Source organism: Octopus sinensis, linkage group LG4 (assembly GCF_006345805.1).
Source record: "Octopus sinensis linkage group LG4, ASM634580v1, whole genome shotgun sequence".
Classification (NCBI taxonomy): Eukaryota; Metazoa; Mollusca; class Cephalopoda; order Octopoda; family Octopodidae; genus Octopus; species Octopus sinensis.
In genome coordinates this window covers 45,133,490-45,149,349 of record NC_043000.1, presented here as the reverse complement: position 1 = coordinate 45,149,349, position 15,860 = coordinate 45,133,490, and positions in this window count along the sequence as shown.

Genomic DNA, 15,860 nt, shown 5'->3' with positions numbered 1-15,860 from the left:
TACATTATCTCGGAAAAAGAAAATACTATTAAACCTTTTGAATTTGCTGCAAAACAGTTATCGGTTTTCAAGGTTGTCAACAGAATTGTAACAACACAACAAGAACAAATGTATTTAAAAGAGAACTTTATATCACAAAACAATGAGAATAACAATAATGATTACAACAAGAGCAACAATAATTATAATAGTAAAAATAACATTAATAATAATAATAATGATAAATACACAATAAAGTAATTGGTTAGATTTTGTTTTAACATCATTTACAACTGAAGTTGTGTAATCAATGTGAATTTGTTTTGATTTGGTTCATTACCATATTTGTTTTGCATAAAACACAACTTTTATCAGATGTACTCATCAAAGGATTGGGTCAAGATCAGAGAGGAGTATAAAAAAAATCAATATTGTTAGAATTTGCATTTTTCAAATGAAAAACTATTTCAAAAAATTTGTTGCTTCTGCTTCTGTTTTGCAAGCCAAGCTATGATTTAAGAAAATTGAAAACTGCATTTTTTTAGTAATTTGTTTTTATAATTATTTGATTGTAGCTATCATTGTTATTATTATATTTTTATACATTTAAAATGAGACTTTAGTACACACCAAACATTATAGAAAAACATTTTCACATTTGTGAAACTGTCTGTGAAAGAAATATTAACTATTATAGCAATGGGTAGGGTAGGGTGGGGTGGTGGAAATAGCTGGGCTGGGATAGACATGTGGTATAGATAACACTTTCCATGCGAAAAAATGCTCTGTGTTAACAGTCGAATGTACTCATGGTAGAAGATGATCAATGAAAACATGGGAAGAAATGGTAAGGTTGAATATCTGACTGACATCTAATGACCAATCACCATTACTATCAAAATCAGTTGTAAAACAATCACATTTACTATCTTGAATCTTCATGTTGAGCCAGATCTAGAAGAGATCAATTCTCTAATGATATGCATTAGTCATGTCTTGCATCAGAGAACTTTGGCAAAATAAGTGTCTGGAGTAATTTATGCCAGACCACACCACTGGTGTGTACACTGACCAGATTCTCTCTAGCTTCATTAATAAAGTTAGATTATATCTCCCATACACTCCTTTCTATGCATTGATACCCATCTCTGTGTTTGTTATGACTAGTTACACACTTACACAGATATCATCCTTCATACTAACTTTCCAAACCTAACTTAGACATCTAATTCATATCAGATTTGCACACTGTCTATAAACAGATCTCAGAAAATATCTTCCTGTGTGAACATGAAAATCTCCTTTAGCAGCAGTAAAACATGACCAGTATGCATAAAGGAAAATGGGTGTCATGCAACCGACCGTTCCAATGCATGAAGAAGACAAAGCTAAAATCCTCAACATAATGCTTGGCCTCACAATCCTGATGTTCTCTCTTATACAACATTGCTACAATTGAATTGCATCACAAAGACTAGACTTTCTCTTCAGAATTGCAAATTCTGCTGCTCTCATCAGCTGTTGACTCTATACAAAACCCAAATATAACTTGAATGCATAAGCTTTGACTGATGGTGTTACTATAAACAAGGTCATGCCCCAGCATCGCTGCAGTCTAATGACTGAAACAAGTAAAAGATACCAATGAACGTTTTATACTTCAACAGAAAAGGATATATGTCTTCATCGGTAAAGATTCACTTACCGATATCTCGCAACAATCCATAATATAACACATTTGTTTCTTCTCTGTCTTTTCTATCCTCACATCATTGGCTTCTTTTCTTCAGAACTACCACTTGGCACACCAGCCAAGTTCACCATTACTACTCTCGTCATCATTCTTATTGAGTCCTAATTTCCCAATCTTTTGCTCACTTATCTATCCAGAGAGGTTAATATTTTTGGAGTGCACTCTCTCATTTATCTATGTTTTTCCTTAAGACATTGACATACACATTACTGCACTTACCTTGATCTTGTTTGTCTGAAATGGGGACTACATTCATTACTTAATGAAGGCGGCAAGCAGGTAGAAACGTTAGCACGCCGGGCGAAATGTGTAGCCGTATTTCGTTTGCCGCTACGTTCTGAGTTCAAATTCTGCCGAGATCGACTTTGCCTTTCATCCTTTCGGGGTCGATAAATTAAGTACCAGTTACGCACTGGAGTCGATGTAATTGTTTGTCCACTCTGTGTTTAACCCCTTATGGGCAGTAAAGAAATATACATTCATTACTTAATAAAAACAACATGTAACTGATTTTTGCTTATTGGTGCATCAATCTGTGTATTAATGTCTTGATTCTACACACAAACACAGGGCTTAATATTTATGTAATTGCTCTCTTACTCTCTTTTACTCTTTTACTTGTTTCAGTCATTTGACTGCGGCCATGCTGGAGCACTGCCTTTATTCGAGCAACTCAACCCCGGGACTTATTCTTTTGTAAGCCCAGTACTTATTCTATCAGTCTCTTTTGCCGAACCATTAAGTAACGGGAACATAAACACACCAGCATCGGTTGTCAAGCAATGCTAGGGGGACAAACACAGACACACAAACACACACACAAGCATATATATATATACATATATACGACGGGCTTCTATCAGTTTCTGTCTACCAAATCCACTCACAAGGCTTTGGTCGGCCCGAGGCTATAGTAGAAGACACTTGTCCAAGGTGCCACGCAGTGGGACTGAACCCGGAACCATGTGGTTGGTAAACGAGCTACTTACCACACAGCCATTCCTGTGCCTCAGCTTTCTTCATTACTCACATATTCTCTCCATTCACATGTACTCTAAATTTGCACATCCAGCAGATCACACTTCACTCACTTTTCTCAACCTCAGCATTTTGTCTTAGTCTTATGCTTTATATGCTTCATACTATACAGCTTAAACATTCGTATGGTTTGCTTTTATAAGAGAAAGAGAGAAAGAGAGGGGGAAAAGACAGACATAGACAAAACAGCAGAAAGAAATATGGGTGCAAGACAGACAGAGGCAAAGAGGCAGAGAGAGAGAGAGAGGACGAAAGAGACCCTAGTTTTAAATGTCTGCAAAATTTTATCCCATTCTTTCTCCACTTATCAAAATAATGATTTCCAGCATCTAACACATTGATTGTATAATACAAACATAACTATATGGTTATTTGAACAACATTTGTATATGATAACAATGAGCTAAATTAAATTAAATATGTCTTGTCCAACACACAATTGTTTAAATTATTGTGTTTATGCTTTTCTTTAAAACTTTTTAAAATCCATTTTTATGTGCATAGAGATATATAGATTATTTTTCAAATTTGGACATTTATAGAGTGCAGGCAGAAGCCATAGTAGTCATTTTTAAAATTTTTTTTTTACATAACTTCATACTTTTCTTATTACTAAGCAGTCATCTATAAAATGGAAGTAGAACTTGCTTTTGGCAATACAGATTAAAATAATTAAAGGAATGGAAAATTGGTTGCAGTAAAGTCATGACCGTTTCACATGTAAATATATTGCATCTGAGTCTGTGTCTATGAATATATGTGTAGTATGTATTTTCATACGTATATACATGTGTGTGTGTGTGTTTGTGTTTGTATGTTTATATACATGTGTATATGTGTATGTGTGTATTGCATATATATTTATGTATATATATATATATTTGTGCGTGTGTGTGTGTGTGTGCGCATATGTGCATCTGTATCTACATATAGGTGCCTTGTTTTATTTTCCGAATAATACATACCAGCATCAATAACAAAACATATTCAGTAATAAAGCAAATAAATAATTCTGTCTTACTTATATAATGTCAATTGCAAAACATTTTCTATTAAAATGGTTGCAAAATATAAGATATATTATAAATTTCAACTAACAAATATACACTAAAACTGTATATTTTACCATCAGTGTGAGAAGAACTGCATAACTTAAGCGTACTGCTTTTGTATACTAATACCAAGTCAAGTGAAGAATTTTGCCCACAATCTGACATATTATTCACCAAATCTAGCACAGCTTAACTTAAGCAGTTTGACAAGGAGCTCCATTTTCAACAATGATTGACTCAATGAACACTCAAAAGAGATTTCTTTTTATATTTAGATTCTAAGAAAGTAGCTCAGCAAAACTTTACAAAGATGGATGAAGTGTCATTCTTTAAGCTATGGGATTTGCTAGTCTTAAAGAAGTATACCATTCATTGTTATTGCTGTTTATCCAGCTAAAAACTTAGTCCTGACTAAATGCATTCTAGCTGTGAAGGTGCCCAGTCTTTTCATACATAATTTACATCAAAATACATAATCTAATATACTATTTTTTTCCCTTAAAGATACTAGTGCATGAATTGAAATTTAACTACTATTACAAAATGGTTGAGTCACTTCACAGAGGCTTGCAATAACTAATTATATTAGTTCACTGTCCCATTAATTGTCATGTAAGGTGTTTGCATACACATAGGATTTTCCTCACACGTAGTTCCTAAGGATAACAAGGCTCCAAAAATCTAATTGAAGAACAGACTAAAGAAATTGAGTGATTTCTTATTAGGGATAAAACTCAGGAACATAAGGTTAACAAACATTTTAGAGCCAGTCAAAAATGTCTGGCGGGTATTTGTTCTGGCACTTTATTCTTAATTCTAATCCAGCTGAGGCTAACTTTATCCTTTATCCTTCCAGAGCTGATAAAATAGAGTACCAATCAATTACTGGAATCAATATAATCAACTAACTTAAGGCAGTGAGCTGGCAGAATCATTACCATGCTAGGTAAAATGTTTAGAGGCATTTCGTCTATCTCTACATTCTGAGTTCAAGTTCTACTGAAGTTGACTTTACCTTTCATTCTTTCAGGATCAACAAAATAAGTACCTGTTTAGCACTGAGTTCAGTGTAATCAACTTACACATTTCCTCAAAACTACTGACCTTCTGCCAAAATGGGAACCTAGTATAAATGACTAACTTCATCCTCCAATTCGTGGGTTTGTGCCCAGAAATTATGCAATGTCCCTACCTTTTAAAGTGTAGTAAAATCAAGCATTATGATTTAAATGTTTTTGTCCATAGGTTAACAGAGAACAACAATGTTGACTCATTGACCATTCTACCAGTAGCTTCATGTAGCTATCCACAACATAGGATCATGGAACACATTTTCATTGAATTTTGGGAAACACTAAAAAATATTTCAAGTTTGGAGAAGAAAACAAAACCAAGAAAGAATGTAAAAAATTGAAAACACTTCCCATTCTCAAGAAGATATTTTATGTCAACAGATTTCAATTATTAATACATTCACATCACAAATTTACTTTATGAATGTCATATCTTTTTTCCATTTTTTCTATCTCACTAATAATTAAACAGGAAGTTATTATAAAAACGACAGTTTATAAATATGTCAGCAAATGCTTCATAAAACTCCGTCAAAATTTAAAAGTTATAATTAGGCAATTTTTTTTTTATTGATCTCTAAACTTTAAACGTGGACTTTATTATGAGGTAAAATTAGTGTTTATTGACTTATAAAAAGAAAAATCTAAAACTTCTCTACACTTTTCAGTTAAATTGATTATCATTACTGACCAGAAATTGACTTTAGTTTTATATAAAATTAGCTTTGTAACTAAAATTAAACTATAAATTATATATATATATATATATTCATAAACTATGAATTATATATATATCTATATATATATGTGTGTGTTTTCATAAACTATAAAGTACTTTTCTCATTCATATATACATACTTGTCTGTGTACAATAGAGTTCTATTTGTAAATGTCTATATCTGCATAGTGTTAAAAGCAAATTTTTTTTATAATTGTATATTTTATCCAACAGCTAACACCCTTGCTTGTCTCAGTCTGCAAGTAGCTGTGTAACTGTGTAGTAGGCCAACTCTTAAGTAACCTAACAGCCATTGAGATTTGACATCTTATAGTCTGTTAGGATAAAACTAATAGCATTGAAATGCAAATTTTAGATTTTAGGTAACAGCTAGAGTGAACATTTATTAAAAGGGTGATACAGTTCACTATTTTTAAATAGACGTGATTTATATAAAATAAATTGAAGGCATAGTGTTTAGATAAAATGGAAATACTGTTCAGGAAAAAGAACATTTGTCACTACAAGTGTTTAATGTAGAAGCAGTAAAGTATTTAATGCTTGGAAATTGGAAGAAAATGTCTACTTTTACCAAGTGTTTTTAATATTTTAAGTTAATGTATGTTGTAGTTGTATATATTCATTTAGTTGATAACTTTTGTCTGATTTTTTTTTCCATGCTAGTATATGCTAGATGAAGATTTAATGAAGCAATATTTTATTTTCAAATGTTCTGTCGCTAACTTCAATCTATTTTTAGACTAAAGATTCTTTTTTTATATTTTTATTCAACAAATGCATGTCATAAGTGCAGAACCATAAGATATTACTTACAGGGGGTATAAATACGACATTACTATTGTTGCTGAAATGGTGTCATGGCAATAAACTTGGAATATAAATATTCACATACATACACATATACACACATATATGTATATATACCTTTCATTATCATCACTAGTGTTTTTATATCTGCATTCTCATGCTTGTATGGGCTGGATACTTCTTGCTGTTTGCTGTATTCCTTTACCATGTTCCTTGTAGTTTTTAAATCTATAAGTTATAGTTAGACTATATTTCACTGATGTGATCGAATATGGCTAAAACATCTCTGTAATTGTCATTGAACTACTGAAGATTAAATTTACACTTTATTGCATTCCATGTTTAATCAATTTGAATATCGAGGTTGTTTCTGTTACTATTTTTAACCAGAATTAGTCATGTAGATAATGATTGTTCTTATCCCTGATGGTATAAATTTAAGTAATGAAGATGTTTTGATTAATCAGGTATGCTAGCACTTACTTTATGATTGTTTATCTTGGCCTTCTTTTGCCAGCAATGATTTTATTGGTACAAGACCATGTCATCTTTTTACGAAATCATTCAGTAAACCATGTTAATTTTATAATATCTTAAAATCAGATGGAACATCAATGCCTGTAACATTTTATTGAGCCTCCATGACTAGTGGAGGAGAGGAAGAAGGTATCTTCAACTAGAGACTTGGCCTGGATGCTTGCAACCAAGCACACTCTGCTAAAGCTACCCAAGGTGCCAAATAGGTGTTAAACCATGCAACAAATTAAGTCTACCATCATGTAGGCTGAGGCAAAATTTGAACTCAGGAGGCGAAATACTGTAAGGTTTCATATCTGGCATTTCTAGAGTTCCACCAATCTATCACCATGCTACTTTAACACCATGATACTTTTTTTTATTGATTTTGAATTGAGGAAAAGTGAAGCTGCCCTCTACAGGAGTTGAACAAAGAATGCAAAGATGTGGACCAATATGACGAAGCATTCTACACATTGACACCTTTAGTGCACAGCTAATTTCACTTGTACTCTGCCAATAGGTTGGAAAGAAAGTTGCATCGCATAAAAAAATGGAAAAGAAACAAATGCTTTTTTGGTATTAAATGATATATTTAATCACGATAATATTTCCCCTCATTATTGATAGCACAATCGCACCTATTTAGGAAATTGTTAATAGTCTTATATAAATTCTTTAAGTTTTGAAGCAAAGAAATACTCAATATCATTTTTAATCTCTTCACAGTTAAGTAAAAGTTTTGTTTGTAAATAATCTAGCAATGATATGAAAAGATGACATTCAAATGGACCAAAGGGAAGATAGTAAGGAGGATGTGGCAACACTTCCATATTTAGTGCCATAATCTTGTCCTGAATACCTTGGGCAATATATATTCCTGCATCATTGTGTAAGAGCAACAACATTTTATGACTGACCAATGAAGGGTACTTTTTTGGCAAATTTTTGTGCAATGCTTCAAACTGATGACAATGCCATATTAATTGTTTCGTTTTCGTTTAACACTTTATGATGTACAGCATCCTTTATAGCCCATCAAAAAGAGCATGACATTTTACAGGAGTAGTCCTCATTTAAGGATGAATTATTCTTGTTTATTAAGTGCCGACCATTGTCATTTGTATTGGATATGATTGTGGAAAACCCACTTTTTATCACTTATGATGAGTCTACCCATGTAGCAAGATCATTCTTCAGTGATGAACAGAGGACAACTCTTTGATTGTGCAGAGAAACAGTTAGACGATGTTTAAACATTTATACTATGTCATGAAGGGTGTTTTATGATCAAAGTTTAGCTGAAATTGTACTGTTTTGTCTATCCTCATGTAATTTGGTTTGGATTTTCCAAAATTATTGTTTTCAAAAGTTCAATATTGACAGAACTTCATCATCCAGATCAAGGAGAAACTGTGAGAAAAAGATATTCTGAGCAAAACTCGCCAAACCATCGTTGGTATGTCCAGATATTTAAAGCTTCATTTCCATAGACAGAACATGTGTTTCTTGTCACTTCTATACGCAGTATCTGATATGGATCTAATTTAAGCTCATTTTAAAGCATTAAAATCAATACAAATTTAACCACTATTGTAGAAAATAATCTGCAAAGGAAGGAAAAGACACTAAAATTTTAAAATTAATGTTTATTTTACAATTAGCATTGTAGAAATATCCTCAAATGGATAGTATGAAAAATGTGATAGGACTTCCTTTCCAACTTAAAACATATATAGCCTGTTTGCATACATGTTAACATGACAAATACACACCTAATACATACTTCTATTTGTTACAGCATAGCCTGGATTCTTTCTGTCATAATGAGCACTGACATGGCTCTCTCTATCCCACAATATCCATTCTGATATGCCTCGAGGTATATTCTTATTATCTTCCTACCACCAGTAAAGCTTTCTCCCATACCCAATGGCTTACAATAACCTGTTTGCTTTCACTTCTAACAATGATCATTCCTGTGTATATATTACCATTCTTTTGACTCCCACATATAGATGTCCTCCACATGCATCCTAGACATCACGTACCTATCTCTAGTTACAGAGATCTTAAAAGCATTCACTGACAATCTAGTATCTTTCAATAATACGAAATCACATTCTCTGATTGCATCAAGAAACAATTTTGTACTGTAATCTCTCAGGTCTTAGACAACATGCAATTAAAATGCTGAAAATCACTTAAATGCTGGCTTTTAAATCTTTGATAATCTTTGCAAGTGATTTCCCATACATAATGTAGTAAAGTCTGCATCTTAACATTTAATGTTTCTCTTGAGAATGAGTAGCTGACTTTCTACTAAGCTCATGTAAAAACCATACTGCTATACTATTCCCACAGTGCTTTTGCTATACACATCTACATTGCTCCCGTAAGATCTAATAAAGCTGGAATATGTCCAAAGTTATCATTATACTGCTACCGATCAAACTTACTACCCTTTACTGTATTCTGTATTTAATTAACTTTAAATAAAATACTGAAATTGTCCCTCCCTTTTTGACTAAAATTAATTATGCTGTTTTATCTCTAGCCTATCAGAGACAATTAAAGAAGTCTTTAAGTGTCTCTGCTTCTCTGAATTAGTAAGTTGCACACAGGTTCCATACAAGTTCATCCAAAACACGTGTCTATTGTTTCTCTCCATGTCCCTATTATTTCTCATAATCCAAGGTATGTACAAACCACTTCCCTTGTCTGGAATTCCTACCTTCCTATGTTTTTCTGAAGATATGAAACTATATTTTTAAAGTGAATATAAGCATTTTCCTGACAAGTCCATGAAAGCATGTGAAATACAGTTCTAATTATGTCATTAAAAGTAAAAATTTCCACAAATCCCTCTTCACCCATTTATCCCTAAATTTTACTGAAAACGTCTTTGAGATCTAACTTTAATGACTGTTTCATACTTTGAACCTTGAAGTATCAAAGTAATAATGTGCAAATGTACTTCAAGCCAACCTTGAAGTATTAAAGTAATATTGTGCAAAGATAGACAATGATTCTAAATGATACACAATCTAAAAGTATTAATTTAAATGTATTACTTGGTAAACTCTTTAGTAGTGATAGCTATTTTCATAAGGAAAACGTTGCATGTTTTCAATCCAGAATATAGTAATTACACTTCTTTTATACCAGAAAGTATTGAAGGATATTGCCAAAATGGTAGCACCTCAGAAGAAAAGTTTTACCATAATTAATCCATTCATCTTGTTCAGTATATTTGTGGTTAATTTTGTCTTGCATTCTCGCTGGAGTAAAGTAATAAAATCCAGGTGGTTTCTGAAGAGCATAGCAAAATTGATAGTGGAAACAGAATATAAAGAGGCAAGTGAATCAATTGTCTGTTATTTGTATCAAACATGGAGGAATCATGATGATGATGATGATCATCATCATCATCATCATGAGTCTTCCATGTTTGATACAAATAACAGACAGCAATTAATTCATTTGCTTATTCATATTCTATTTCCATTATTAATTTTGCTACCCACTTCAGAAACGGATTCGATTTTGTTAATTTACTGGGACCAAGGATAGAAACGTGTTTAGTTATGGGATAGTCATAATTAATTAGCTCTCACCAGAGGAAAACTGATATTTATTTTATTAATTTTTTCTTAGTGGTGAAATGCTGAGTTGAAATATCCTAGTTTAATTTTTACCTAAGAACTTAAAAGATCAGAAGCTAGATGTAATCATTAATTTTATTCTCAGTTATATTATTTGCCATATCTTGTAACATTGAACTCATACATTATCCATGGATTTGCATATAGAATTAAAGTTTTTAAAAATACTATAGCTATTGAAATAGAAGAGGGAACCATACAGTGAGATGCAACATATCTGAAATCGTATACTTAGCACTATCGTCTATGTATTATCTATGAGATTAGTGTGCAGGAATATAGAAAAGCTGACATTAATCAAGGTTTGAGTCTAGCATTTATGAATATCAATGCACTTATGAAAGTAAGGTCTCTGAGAAATTAAGGTACTTCATATACCATCTCACTTTTATAAATTTATCAAAATAAATAATTGATGTCTTCTGAGGATTCTTGTTAAGGAGTGTGTAGTCTTACTTTAAAACATCAAAATTTTCTTATGTACATATTCTATCCACTAAAGTTTCTCATGGAGTATGTTAAGATTTATTATGAATCAAGGTCAATTGCCACTATAACACTTCAAATAAAGATTTTAATGTAATGTTGTATGCATCTGCTTAAAGACTTTTCTTCCTGTAAATATTGAATTTAATTTACAATACTGGACATAAGTAGAAATGTCAGTTTTGCTAGAAACAGACATATTATTTTGAAGATAACATAGAACAGGTAATAGAGCAGAAACAAATTATAGTATCCAAATTGAGAAATACCAAATTTTCTATAGCTTTATCACTAATGCAGCTGCTTAGACAATGATAGGCATATAGCAGAAGTCCTATTTTGGGGTTTGTTTCTTGTTTCTGTCTCAAGGAGGGATTTATATCTATCACTTTTTCATATGTATGCATATGGGCTCTCAGTAATATAATCATTGCACACCCATCATCACACTGGTGAAAACTTTAGTGGGTAGAATAACTACAAGTTGGTATTAAAAGGTACCCGGACTAGTTATGTTTAATAAAAGATAAATTATTTACCTATGTTTTAACATAATTTTCTTCACAATAGTCACCTTGTGCAGCAATACACTGGTTCCAGTGTTCCTGCCACTTTTGGAATCCAGCCTGGAAGTTATTGCCCATGAGCAAGCCAAGAATCTTCTGTGATTCACTCTTGATCTTGACAATGGCATTAAAACAGCGATCTTTAAGCTGCATTTTTATCTTGGGGAAGAAATGGAAGCCTGCAGGTGCTACATCTGGCACGTAGGGTGGGTGTGGAAGTGATACCATGTTGTTTTTATGTGAGGAACATACAAGGGAAGAGGGCTTGGTGACAGGGTGCGTTGTTGAGAAGAATCCAATTCCTCGTGCTCCACAGATCCAGTTGTTTTCACTGAATGTCCTTCCTCAAACGTTTCAATATGTTGCACTACAGAACTAGTCCAGGAAGTGTATATATATGCATATATATTGACTATATCCTCACCAGAAAAAGGGAAAGAGGGCTGCTTATAAATGCCAAAACCTTCCCAGGCGAAGAATGTATCCCTCAACATAGATTAGTAGTTAGCGACTTCAGGATCAAGGCTGCATGGATGCCCAGAAGAAGACCAGCCTGGAGGATAAGGGTCTGGAAGCTTAAAGATCCTGCAAATGGGCAGAGATTTAGAAACGTATTACTCAAAGCCTTTGATGAAATAGAAGGTGATATAGCATCACATAATGTGGAAGACAACTGGAGGTTTCTACGGGACAACCTGCTGAGAGCCACTGACCAGGTCTGTGGCTGGTGCAAAGTCCCATCTCGATCCAAGGTAACGTGGTGGTGGAACAATGTAGTTGACAGGGCTATTAGACAAAAGAAACAGGCTTGGAAGCACTGGAAGAACGGAGGTAGCAGGGAACTGTATCAGACTGCCAGAAGGGAAGCTAAGAGACAGGATTATTTAGCCAGAGGGGAAGCAGATAAGAAAAAATTTGCCTATGTTCTGCCCCATGAGGACCAAAGACTTGAGGTATTTCGTGTTGCAAGACAGTGTGTGAGAGAGAATCGTGATGTGGTAGGAGAGAAATGTGTTCGCATGGATGATGGTTCGCTTGCGCTAAATGAGGATGCAAAGAGAGAGGTTTGGAGACGCCACTATGAAAGGTTGCTGAATAAAGAAAATGAATGGGATAAAGAGAGTCTGCCGAATGTCAACCCAACAGAGGGACCAGCTATCTGAGTTGACAGTTCTTTGGTAGTTAAGGCAATTAGAAGCATGAAGACAGAGAAAGACCCAGGACCATCAGGAATTACTGCAGAGATGCTCAATATATCTGGCAGTGTCGCCTATAGCCTAGTCACCCGTATAGTTAACCAGGTGATACACGAAGGAGTCATACCCAATAACTGGTGTAGCAGCATAATAGTCAACTGCTACAAAGGTAAAGGTGACGCCCTAGATACAAATTATAACAGAGGTATCAAGCTGTTCGATCAGGTAATGAAGGTTACGGAGAGGGTCATAGCCCAACTAATTAGAGAGAGAGTCAACCTGGATGAGATGCAGTTTGGTTTCGTGCCAGGGAAAAGCACCACTGATGCCATATTTCTGGTGAGACAGCTGCAGGAGAAATACCTAGCCAAAGATAAGCCCCTGTACCTGGCTTTCGTTGACATGGAGAAAGCCTTCGACACGGACCCCGATCCCTTATCTGGTGGTCGATGAGGAAACTAATGATAGATGAATGGCTGGTGAGAGCAGTGCAAGACATGTACAAGGATGCTGTAAGTAATTCAAGGTAGATGTTGGGGTCCACCAGGGTTCAGTCCTCAGCCCCCTCCTATTTATCATAGTCTTCCAGGCAATTACGGAGGAATTCAAGACAGGATGCCCCTGGGAGCTCCTCTATGCTGACGACCTTGCTCTAATTGCTTAGTCACTATCAGAACTGGAGGAGAAGATTCAGGTGTGGAAGAAAGGATTAGAATCGAAGGGCCTTAGAGTCAACCTAGCTAAAACCAAAGTCCTAATAAGTAGGAAGGTAGACAAACCACAAACGCCTTCAGGTAGATGGCCCTGCTTGATCTGTAGAAAAGGCGTGGGTAGAAACTCTATAAGATATACCCAGTATAAGCTATGGACACATAAGAGGTGCAGCAATGTCAAAGGAAGGCTAACTGGGAAGATAGTTTTTGTATGTGGCAGATGCTCAGGAGCAATAAACACTGAAAATCTGCAGAAAACATCTTCCGTCACTTTCCAGGGGGAAGAACTAGAAGTAGTTGATAGCTTCTGTTATCTAGGTGACCAAGTCAGTAGTGGGGGTGGGTGTGCTGAAAGTGTAACTGCTAGAGTAAGAATAGCCTGGGCAAAGTTGAGGGAGCTCTTACCTCTGCTGGTGACAAAAAGCCTCTCGCTCAGAGTAAAAGGCAGACTGTATGATGCATGTGTACGAACAGCCATGCTACATGGCAGTGAAACATGGGCCGTGACTGCTGAGGACATGCGTAAGCTCACGAGGAATGAAGCCAGTATACCCCGATGGATATGTAATGTCAGTGTACATACTCGACATAGTGTAAGTACCTTGAGAGAAATGTTGTACCTAAGAAGCATCAGCTGTGGTGTGCAAGAGAGACGATTGCACTGGTATGGTCATGTGGCAAGAATTGATGAAGATAGGTGTGTGAAAAAGTGCCAATCCTTAGCAGTTGAGAGAACCCGTGGAAGAGGTAGACCCAGGAAAACCTGGGACGAGGTAGTGAAGCACGACCTTCGAACTTTAGGCTTCACCGACGCAATGACTAGTGACTGAGACCTTTGGAAATATGCTGGGTGTGAGAAGACCCGGCAGGACAAGTGAATCCATCCCAGTCAGCCCACTTATGCATACCTTTCCTTCCCTTGGACACACTAAGACCTGTTGAGGCAAGAGAAGTCGAAATCGAACCTCATCCGACGACAGGCACCCATGCCAACCTCCCTTCATTGGACACTAAACTCTGCTTGCGAAGACCTGTTGGGGCAAGTGAAATCGAAATCGAAATTGAACCAATCCTATGACTGGCACCCGGTAGTTGCCAGGGCCGCTGGACTGACTCGTGTGCAGGTGGCAAGTAAAGAAACACCGTTTCGACCCTGTGCTTGAGGAAATCCATTAAGTCAAGTACACCAACATTAAAAAATCAAAGGAAACTGCAGTTGTGATCCCTGTGCCGGTGGCACGTAAAAAGCACCCACTACACTCACGGAGTGGTTGGCGTTAGGAAGGGCATCAAGCTGTAGAAACACTGCCAGATCAGACTGGAGCCTGGTGCAGCCTTCTGGCTTCCCAGATCCTCGGTCGAACCGCCCGACCCATGCTAGCATGGAGAACGGACATTAAACAATGAAGATGATGATGATGATGAAGATGATGATGATATATATATATATATATATATATATGTATGTATGTATGTATGTATGTATGTATGCATGTAGACCAGCCCACTTATGCATACCTTTCCTTCATTGGACACTAAACTCTTGTGAAGACCTGTTGAGGCAAGTGAAATCGAACTCAAATTCGATGACTGGCATCCGTGCTAGTAGAGCGCTAAGAGCACCATTTGAGCGTGATCGTTATCAGCGTCACCTTACTGGCACTTGTGCCGGTGACACCTGAAAAACTTTTGAGTGAGGTCATTGCCAGTACCACTGGACTGGCTCCTGTGCAGGTGGCACATAAAAAATCACATTTTGAGCATGGTCGTTGCCAGTACCACCTGACTGGCCCTCATGCTGGTGGCACGTAAAAGCACCCACTACACTCTCAGAGTGGTTGGCGTAAAGAAGGGCATCCGGTTATAGAAACTCTGCCTGATTAAGATTGGTTCACCAGTCCTCAGTCAAATCGTCCAACCCATGCTAGCATGGAAAGCAGACGTTAAACGCTGATGATGATGATGATGATGATGATATGTGTTCATATCTGTGTTTCTATTTATGGTCTAAATACCAGGTGTTTTTTTTCATGCTTCATAACTTTGTATGTCAAAAAATAGAGATCAATAAAAACTTTTCTAACTCAAATAAGCATAAGGCTTGTTATAACTGATAGTGTCACAGTATACTATGACTGGAAGATGTGAAAGAATAAAAGAAAAGTTAGCATTCTTCATAATAAATTTTAGTCACTTACCATGGTATCTGTTTACACCACACTAATTTATCTATGTTTATCATGTTCCCTGGTTCCTTTTGATGGTCTGGATGGTTTT